The 10,538-nt window shown below is 29.3% G+C and overlaps 1 long non-coding RNA gene across 1 annotated transcript; it reads left to right on the forward strand.

Annotated features, from left to right (window-relative positions):
* The first annotated feature begins 1,052 nt into the window (after positions 1-1,052).
* On the forward strand, positions 1,053-2,291 carry LOC111389086. The gene is made up of 2 exons (XR_002701676.1): positions 1,053-1,920; positions 2,019-2,291. It is a non-coding gene; the product is annotated as an uncharacterized LOC111389086 (long non-coding RNA).
* The last annotated feature ends 8,247 nt before the right edge of the window (positions 2,292-10,538 follow it).

A 10,538-nucleotide genomic window follows, 5' to 3' on the forward strand; every position in this document is an offset into this window, starting at 1 on the left:
CAAGAGGACCTACGATCAAGATGAACAAATTCTTGGATAATGACTGGATAACGAGAATATGCCCATTGGCCATTGACAGTGATACAACTTTACAAGGTGATCCAAACTGGTGAAAAATTAATCTTCATTGGCCAAGTACTCTATAAATAGATGCCTACAAGGTTTCATTTGGCATCGGTGAGACATTCAAGTGGAAGAAGAAGAAGAAGGGAGGTCTTACATGAAGATAAAGAGTCTTATTTGGTAGCCAAGGATGGCTTGCCTACATCCTTACGAGAAGATCCTAGAATTATGATTTTGGGGTTTGTATGCAAGTCACCTTGGCTAGTTGATCGGCTCTTATCGCTCATGTTGGATCTTCTCTTCTTGGATTCACCTTCTCAAACTGCTGCCAGCATGTAGTAGCATATCAGCATATGCATGCATAAAAAATCGTCTCATTACTGTAAGTTTCATAGAATTAAATGCATTTTATTCAATGAATATATTTATGTTCATACTTCTTATATGTTCCAAGTATAATGGGAATGACTTTCTTACAAAATCTGAAACATTCTAGATTCAGTTTTTCAGAGGCAAAACTGCCCAAGAATTCATGAGGACGATCGATCAGAGTGATTCCTGAATATCCAGTTATTTCAAGATATTTGTAGATGCCCATCAACTCATGCACTACCCAAGTCTGTGTTGTATTTTGCTTCAAGTTCAATTTCTACTCAATTTGATGCCCGTTAATTTCTTATTTACGGTTTTTATTTATTTATTTTTGTTAATGTTTCTATTTTTGACTGTCATTAATTTTCTGCAGAATATCTGACTGGAACTTTTTGCAGATAACAAGAACGTTGCTAGGTTTGATAGTGTAAACTTTATTGTTCATATATATATATATATATATAATTTATAGAATTGTATACTGAATATACTCTTGTTTTTAGTATCAAATACATCCTTAACTTGCATTGGTAATTAAAATTGTGATATTGTATTTGTCAAAATAAAATGTTAAGAAAGAATCGTAATTCATAAAAAGAAAAATTGGATCATTGGGAGCAAAAAATTGCATAACTTTTTTGCAAAAAGGAAATAATGGATCGAGTTTTTCATGAAAAAGGATATCGTTGATCAAGTTCTTCGTGAAGATGCAAGGAACAAATAAATTTAAGAGTATAAATTCAGAAAAAACTGTGATTACTGATAGTGAGTAATATATAAAGGCATTAAAAATTGGTCATATATGGAGGAAATCAATTCAACTAGCTTGTCATGCTACCGAAACAAATTAAGGATACCAGTTACTTATCAAAACCATTGAAGAAGTATCTGAGCAGATTTATGGCATAAAATATTGAAACAAAGACTCATATTGATTCTTTTCGGAAGAAATTAAATATTTGTAATGAGGAGAGTTATCAATTTGTACTGTTGGATCCCAATGTTTCAATCAAAAAAGGATGGGAGAATGATAAGAAATATAAAGAAAACAATCACGTTGGTTCAAGAAGGTTTAAATCAAGTATTGAGTTGTCAAAAAAATTTAAAAACATCAATCAGCATTGTGCAAAGGATTAGGCCATGACAAGAGGATATGTCACAAGAACAGCTACGGGGTCCAGGTTAGTTGATCTATTAAGAAGGTGAAAGAGCTTCCCTGGGCTTACAGCTCTTGAAGTGAGTCTGCTTTCTCCTTTATAACCCTTAATGCCTTCTAACGCATTCTACTAATCTTCGACCACCCTTCCCCTTTTATCCGGAGCTGCCGTAACTTGGGCTCATCATGCTATACTCGCGGGGAAGGAAAAACGAGCAGTTTACGCTTTAGTAGCTACCGTTTTACTGGCTCTAGTATTCACTGGCTTTCAAGGAATGGAACCCAAGAAAAGTGGAAATGAGCTAATCATTTCCAAACAATTATAACATGTAAGCATATTTTGTTTTTCTTATTTCACTTGTAAGTCAATTTTCATTAATAAGATTTTGTTAGCTTACTATCAATTTACATTCTTTTTTTCATGTAGGATTCAAATTTGGACTTACCTGCCACTCTCAATTTGGCCAATCTTGTTTATAGTAGTTCGTGGTATAAATTTACATCAGCAGTCTTCAACTCTCAACATAATTTACCTGCTTGATTTGTCTATGTAAATCAAGAAAGAAATGTTTATTTTCTGTCTCTTTATATTTATCTTTCTTAGCTGTGTTTTGGATAGCAATTTAGCAAACCTTTTGGTTTAATTGTAGCAACGATAATATTATTATATGTGAATTCTGTCGATTGTTTTCTATGTTCACTTTTTGCTCTATGGTACCTTATGTGGCCTATGTTGCTCTTTTATATTCACTTTTTCGAATATAGAATATGTAGGATAGTTTAATTTAATTGTCTTAGCAACTGCTTCTAACCGAGTGGGTCATGCAACAGTCAACAATGAGAAATATGAATATATAATTCCAAATGAACAGCATATTTTATAGACGATTGCTTCTTTTGCTGTTTTCTTTTCTGAATTTTAAACCTTTAACAATCCACTTGTATTCAAAGACCAGCATTTGTCACACAACTAGAGTAAGCCATTAATGCTTGTAGCTCCAATCTCTTGAGTTTACCTTCTGAATTATGTCATTTTTAGTCATGAACAATGATAAGTGTATTTTATACATTTATTTGGACTTTGAAATATAGATATGTATAGTTCTTTTGAATAGTTATAGCCTAACTTATTGTATATTTTGTTTATCAGGTGAAATTCGATAAAAAAAAAGAAAAAAAGAAAAAAAAAAGAAAGTGAAATTAAAAGAAAGAAGCGAAAATTCACGAAAAAGAACAAGATTCAAAGTTTGGGGACTAAAGTGTACATACTCAAAAGTTGTGTCGAACCTTATACAATGAAGATTAGCGAATGCTAGGGGGTCAATTACAAGTAAAAAAGAGTGAAATATGATCAAAATATGTAAACAAATCAATTCTCAGCCGCATGAGTATTCCAGATTTCTAGTCAAAGATTGAAACCCATATTTGGCATAGTAAATGTTTGAATTAGAAAAAGCTATCTCTATCAAACTTATAGTCCTTTGAGTTATCTTTTCAATGCATTTTGAATTACCTTAATCAGGTATTGAAAGAAAAAATTTATTACAAAAATACTAAAGAAGGTTTAGAGTGGGAACAACAGGTTGTGACAAGGCGCCTAGGTTTCGCTCGTGCCAAATAGGGTTTTCAACTATAATTTATAATTCATCTTTTTAAAAGCCCAATTCAACTAAAGTTCTTCGAAGGCAAAAAGAAGACATAAATACAACTCTAGAGAACACCATTTGGAGGGGGAGGGGGGAGATATAATCATCGAGACTAAAGAGCAAAAGCTAAGGTTTGAAGACTTTTGATATTGAAGAAGATTCTTATTGCAAGATCCAACTCTTTTCATGATCAAGATTTAAAAATTTGGTTATGAACTCTATACTTTATGTTTTTCTTTCATTATTATGAGAAACTAAATTCATAGCTAGAACGAACAATGTAATCTATGTGTAGTCCTTTATTTTTTTAACTTGAGATTCTAGTTTTTTAAATGCATACTTGTTGATTTTATTCATAAGAATTTAATGCTTTGAACTATTTGATCACTAATTCAATTATTTTATGAATTTATTATGTATCGAAAGGTGAATATTAAATTTAGGCCACATATTAAAATTCGATAATTTAGTATAACGTGTAGAGATACCTACACTAATTATTGCAGTCAACAGATGAATTCTTCGATCAAATAGTTTGTTTAACTCCTCTATAAGAACTCGAGATAGATAAATTGAATACTTTAAAAGAATTTGACCAAACACTACAATGTAATGAATCTTGATTGATGAATTGAAAGGGATCCACAGGTAAAATTGTAAGTTATAGCATCCGCATTCATACTTTCAAAACCCAAATTCAATAAATTGTGTATGTTAGATAATCTAATTCAGTTAGAATAAGATAGACACCAATCACAAACCTTATTATTGTTTTCGATCAATTGAAAGATATGAATAATTTAACCAATTGTTAAATAGTAGTCTTGTGGGAACGATATCCAAACTCATTGATCTGCTATATTACTTGTTATGATTTGTATACTTGCGAGATATAAAAATCAAATGAAAGTTAGTTTAATTATTTCTTGCTTTTATTTGACTTTTTTCTTGTCCTTTCTCTTTTTCAATTGATCTATTTGTTTGTTATTGCTCTATTGACGGGAATGAAAAAGAAGCAAGAGATCAAAAATCACAATGATTGATCTTGACTAAAATGAAGGTGACATGCTCTTTGAAGAATTCTTCTTCAAACAAAAACTTCAAAATTGGGATACAATCAACCTATTTTATTTGATAAGGATGGTTTTTTGAAAGGATTAAATATCAAATCTGTTGTTTATGTAAAGATTAGATTGACTTGTGAATATTGTAGTGTAGTGCATTATACTAAAAATTGCTCGTTATTTAAAACTCTAGAAGAAGTAAGAAAACCTATCTTCGAGGGTCCATATGAAGAACAAGATGATGACTGTAAAATAATTATGGGAGACATCATCATGCAAAAATTTAAAAGGATTGAAGATAAAGTAATTTTAGATAAGCCAAATAATATGCCAATCAAGGATCTCTTAATTTTTCAACCTAAGGAACCAACTAAAGAAGAAGAACATGTAAAAACAGATAAATTAATTATGAAGGAGCCAAATGGCATTCAAAGATGTGATTAGCATGCGATCCTCGAACTTCATTGATTTTGTGATTAAAGTCGATGAGAAAATTAAAGCATTCATAGTTGAGTTCAAATTAGCCAATTTTGGGAACTCATACCATATTCAAAAGGGGAAAGTACGAGTTTGAAGGACTTGTGAAATATGGAAAAAGTCAAATTGAATGAGCTAAGCAAGTCTTCCAAAACCATATTCAAAGTGCCACCAGATTGTGAACTCTCTACATTTTGTTTTTCTTTCAATATTATGAGTAACTAAATTCATAGTTAGGGCGAACAATGTAATTTATGTGTGATCCTTTATTTTTTGTTCAAGATTTTAGTTCTTTAAATGCATATTTGTTGATTTTATTCAGTAATTTAATATAACGTGTAGAGATACCTTCACAAATTATTGCGATTATTAGATGAATTTTTAGAACTAATATTTCATTTAACTAAGATTGATTCTTATAGAGATATGAAATTATATTAGTTAAATAGACTCAATAACAATTTGAGAAGGGTAAATTGAATACTTTATATGAATTCGACCCAAAACCACAATAGTAATGAATCTCGATGGCAAATTAAAGGGGATTCATAAGTAAAATTGTAGGTCCTAGCATCCATATTCATATTTTTAAAACTCAAATTCGATAAACTGTGTACGTTTGATAATTCAGTTTAGTTAGAAAAATATAGACTCCAATCACAAACCTTATTATTTGTTTTCAATCAAATTAAAGTTAAGAATAATTTAATCAATTTTTAAATAGTAGTCCTCGTAGAAAAGGTATTTGGACACATTGGTTCACATATTACTTGTTACGATCTTTACACTTATAGAATACAAAAATTGACAACAAACAATGATCAAATAATCTTGACTAATTTTGATAAGCAAAAAAAAAATCCTGTAGAGTAGGGATCCGATATCAAAATCGTCTTCTTTCACACACTCATGGGTCTTCAAGGGTGCGAAGGGCTGAATGCTGAAATGTTCACATTTTGATTCAGCAAAAAACATTAGTCATGCAAAAAGAACATAATCGATGTAAAGTTATGGGTAGTCGTAAATGTAGAAAAACTGAGGGAATAAAGGCCAGAGAAAACATGTTCTAGTCCCAAACAAATCTTGTGTTCATTCATTTCATGCATCTTAATTTGCCCTTGTAAACTCCAGTAGCTGGGACCAAGTGCTCGGAAATATTGCTTTTTATGGTGCTCATGAATCCAAAAATTCAAGAAGGAAAAAAAATGTCAAAAGTGAGCTATAAAATTACAAATGAACAGAAAAAATAATCTTTCTATGATTCTTCACAAATAATGACTGTCAGCAAAAAATTAAAATCCATAAATGAAAAATTAACAAATCAAAATATGATTGATTTGGTTACTCATAGATTATAATATTTTGAGAGAATGAAAAGAGGGAAACATATCAAAATAGATGCTATAATATCAATTTATTGTATCAATATATCATTCATTTACTATAAAACAAAATGTACGCTATGTTATGAAGTAAAAGTAATAGAATGAAAAGAGAAGAAAATTTAAAAATCAAAAATCAATTGTATATTTTATTGAGAATCAAGACTCATATTTATAGGATTCAGAATGAGAATTATCATTGGAATGAATTAAACTCTTTGAACTAGATAAAACTTATCTGTGCATGATAATAAAACTGCATAATCATCAATATTTATCTTATAATTTTACAACACCCCCTGGGATGATTATTTGAACAATAATTGGCTCATTAAGAACTTTGTTTGATAAAAATCCAATGGGGAAAAAATCAAAAAAGGAAAAAAATAAACTTAATTGTTAACATTTTAGAGTATAGATAAAATCATTTCTCTTCAAAACCTTGTCAGGAAAATTTAGTGGGACGAAAGCTAGACTAAGGAAAAAGAGTACAACTACTTCTCTTGATGAAAATTATTGAAAATCTTTTAGTCGACGCATTTGAATCCTATTTACCAATTTATTGAATGTGGATGTCGGTATTGCTTTCATTAATAAATCAACCATATTTGTCAATTGACTGAATTTGTTGAACATCGATATCACCATTCTTTTGAAAATCATGTATGTGGAAAAATTTTGGAGAAATATGCTTCAGCTTGTCACTTTTGATGTAGCCTCTTTTGAGTTATGCAATATATACTGCATTATCTTTATACAAAATTATTGGACTATTTCTTATTAAATTTTTTATCTATATGATACTTGGATATGATGAGTCATATTCCTCAACCATACACATTGTGGTCCTTTAAAGGTTGCAATAATTATAGAATAATTTGAAGATGTTGCTTTCAAGGTTGGCTTCATAGATTTCTATAATATAGTTGTTCATCCACGTGTAAACACATATTCTGTTTGTGATTTAGCTTTATGTCGATCAATGAGATAACATGCATGTCCATATCCTACCAAAGCAAATCCCAACTTTTTGAGAATAAAATAAATTCAAATCATTAGTACATTTTACGTAACGAAAAATGAATTTGATACCATATTAATGTTTTTGCGTTGGTGTAGAGCTATATCTTGAAATGAGATTTACAAAAAAAAGCTATATTTCGTCAAGTGCAATTTGTAAGATAGGCTAATGTTCAAATTGCATTAAAATATGGTATTTCAGGACCAAGAATATTTTCTCCATCTTCAAGTGGATGAAATTGATCTTTTTTACATCAAGTGAATAAATAACCATAGGTGATGTCAATGGATGTAACTTTTCTGTATAAAAAGGCAATGAACAAATAATCCTTTTGAAAAATGTTCAATCTGTAATCTAAGACAATTTTATTTTTTATTTTTTATTTTTTTTACAAATATTTCATCTCAAATTGATCTTTTCAAATAATTTGAAATTTTATTGAGCTCTTCAGGAGTTTCAATTAAATTATATCATCAACATAAACTTGCATAATTGTAAATTTAATATTGATTTTCTTTATAAAAATACATGGACAGATATCATTATTTTTATAACCCTCTTTTAACAATATTTGCTAAGGCGATGATACCACATACACCCAAATTATTTCAACTCATATAATAATCTTTGCAATTTAATTGAGAACGAGGTTCTTGGGTATGCGTCATTCATTTCTAGCACTTTAAGTCAATTGAGGACTTTCACACATACACACAAAAGAATTTAAAAGTGATCGTATCCATTACGAGAAAATATATTTCCTCGTGGTCTTTGTGAGAAACCTTAAGTTACAGTAGAGTTTTGTATCTTGTGATTTCATAATTTTCATTTCTCTTCTATACAAAAGCCATTTGTATTCTACATGGATTACATTTTAGGTGTTCGGATATAGGTCCAAACACTTTTGGTTTCTCTAAAGAATTCAATTCTGCATGTATGACTTCTTTTTATTTTGGCTAATCATTTCTATTTTGACAATCTTTAACAAATTGTGGTTCATAATACTCATTTTGTACAATATCAGGTGTCATGTTAAATGCGAAAATATTGTTTTAACATTATTTCGTTCTCAAAATTTATGAGATAATATATAATTTATTGAAATCTCATTAGTTTCGAACATTTGTGGTTCTACGGGAACATTTTTTTTTAATATTTGATTGATCAATATTTTCTAATGTTACTTCTTACAAAATTTTTGGTTGATTTTCCTCTTGTACGTTTCTTTTTCAAGGTAGAAGGTTTTTTAAACCAATTGGTCGACCATGCTTTTGGTATATATGCAATTCACTTGTTACAGCAGATTATCCTATAGAGAAGTCAATTTTTGTTGAAATATTTTCTGTTGGCATATATAATTTTGTTATTTTTCTTGTGTTAATAAATATATTAGGTAATTGATTTGACACCCTTTGCAAGTGAATAATTTTTTCAACTTCATATTCACATTGATCATTGCTGGAATCAAAGTGAAATAAAGTTGTTTCATTCCAAAAAAAAATTATCTTGTTTTTTAAGATGTAGTTTTATATTTCACAACATTGGAAATCAAAGCCAACAATCTGCAAAATGTGCAGTAAATAGATCACTCGTTAAATGCTTAATATACATAATAATAGACTGTGAATCAAAGCCAATATAAATCCCAAATTTTCATTGGAGACTCATTTTAGTATATTGTGGGGGATGAAATAGGTACTTGGATAGCACGATAGCAAACCCATAGCTGAGAACTATTAAGTTCATCACCAAATGCAAGATGTAAAGGTGAATATTGGTAATAGGCAATTGATCATATATAAACCAATGATATAACAGGTAATATGACATGATCCCAAATAGAAGTTGGGAGTTTTATTTTCATAAATAATTATCTAGCAATAAGTTGTAGACATTTAATAAATGGCTCCACTAAAACATTTTGTGCATGAACACGTACAATCAAATGTTTGATAAAAATCCTAATTGACATATAGTAATTATCAAATGTTTATGATCTAAATCTACCAGCATTATCAAGATAAATAGTCTTGATTGAGTAATCAAAAAACTATTAAGATATGAGTGCTGAGTTTTTTTGAAATCATGCTCATAATATTGATGTTGTAGGAGAACATTCGAGATATGAAAGGTGGAAAAAGTTTTTTTCAACGTATCTTCATCAATGATTTTTTTCACTACACAAGGTCAATTTTGAATTATATTTTGAACAGTTCAGACTTTTACTCACTAACACTTTTAAAGTCTTGCAATGGAAGGTCCATCAACTCATATTGGGCTTTGGAGAGGACTATAGTCCTTTGGTGATCAAATTTTTCAGTCAAAATTTTCCAAAGAATCTACAATTCCTTCATAATGAAGTATTAAATTTTCAATCAATCATAGAGATGATGATGAATGAAGATAAGTACTTTTGCAGAATCCTGCATGGATTCTTTGTTTCATTATTTATTTATTTATTTATTGTCTTTCTTAAATTCTTTGATACAAGATGAATCTTAGCATCGAAGACTTATGATAGATAAATTTTTTTTCCAGATATGTCGAGTGCAACAAACTCACGTTTTATGATATTTGCTATTTGGTTAACTACACACGAAGCAAAAGAAAATACAAATAATATATAAAAATTATGATTGAACATTGTATAATCATATTATAATTATTCAAGTACTCAAACTAACCAAACATAACATAAGTTATATGTTTTCTTTCAAGGAAAAACAATAATTTAAAATGATATATTTTCTGAAACATGTGCTACTTTGAGATAACATTGTATTTTATTATTACTTCTTCTAGAGCAATATGTTTGAAATTATAATTTATGCTTCTCAAGAGCAAGAAGATTCTTCTAAAATGTTAATTATTATAATGTTGTGCTAATTTAGGAGAAACAACAAACTTTATGTAATAGATATATCATCGATTAGTATTCTTCTATAATATTAATTATAATGTTTTAGTACTTCTGGAGCAACAATATGATAGATTACCGATTTAAAATTTGTAAAGAACATCTAAAGTTATTTAATATGGTTAAAGACAGAAATAGTATCTAATAATTATCATAATTGTATACATATTGCAAACATAGAGAAGAAGAAAAACTAAAACAAACATGAATTGATCCTGTGCAGACGTGCAAACGTAAGAACATATCAAACCTAATTTATTATCATACACAAACTCTCATGAATTGACCTAAGCAGTTTTAACATTATGATTGCGTGGTTCAGACACCAATTCAAATGTATTTATAAAAACAAGGGTATTAATGCAAATTGCGACAGAATTTACAAATTGCAAATTGCAGAGGAAACCAATTCACAAACTCTCATGTTGCATTTGACGACA

Source organism: Olea europaea, unplaced genomic scaffold (assembly GCF_002742605.1).
Source record: "Olea europaea var. sylvestris unplaced genomic scaffold, O_europaea_v1 scaffold559, whole genome shotgun sequence".
Taxonomy (NCBI): domain Eukaryota; kingdom Viridiplantae; phylum Streptophyta; class Magnoliopsida; order Lamiales; family Oleaceae; genus Olea; species Olea europaea.